General features: G+C 35.4%; 1 protein-coding gene across 1 annotated transcript in view; it reads right to left on the minus strand.

The window, feature by feature from the left end:
• The window catches only part of LOC119590899 (kelch domain-containing protein 10-like), a 16,818-nt gene that overhangs the window by 3,913 nt on the left and 12,693 nt on the right, over nt 1-212 (minus strand). The window lies entirely within an intron of this gene.

Genomic DNA, 212 nt, shown 5'->3' on the forward strand with positions numbered 1-212 from the left:
TAAGTGTCGATAGGCTAGGCAGAAATAAAATACTTGTATTATGAAGAATATCTGGGGGAAATTAACGCAAGAAAAGAATTTTCCTATTTGCTGAATCATGCAACAGTAAATGTATTTGCTTGGTTACACATTTTAGTTCACAAATTCAGAGAGACTTTTGCAACAAGCTGTCTACATGGCAGATGCAAGATCATTCTCTATCTGTACCTTCC

This window comes from Penaeus monodon, chromosome 28 (assembly GCF_015228065.2).
Source record: "Penaeus monodon isolate SGIC_2016 chromosome 28, NSTDA_Pmon_1, whole genome shotgun sequence".
NCBI classification, from domain to species: domain Eukaryota; kingdom Metazoa; phylum Arthropoda; class Malacostraca; order Decapoda; family Penaeidae; genus Penaeus; species Penaeus monodon.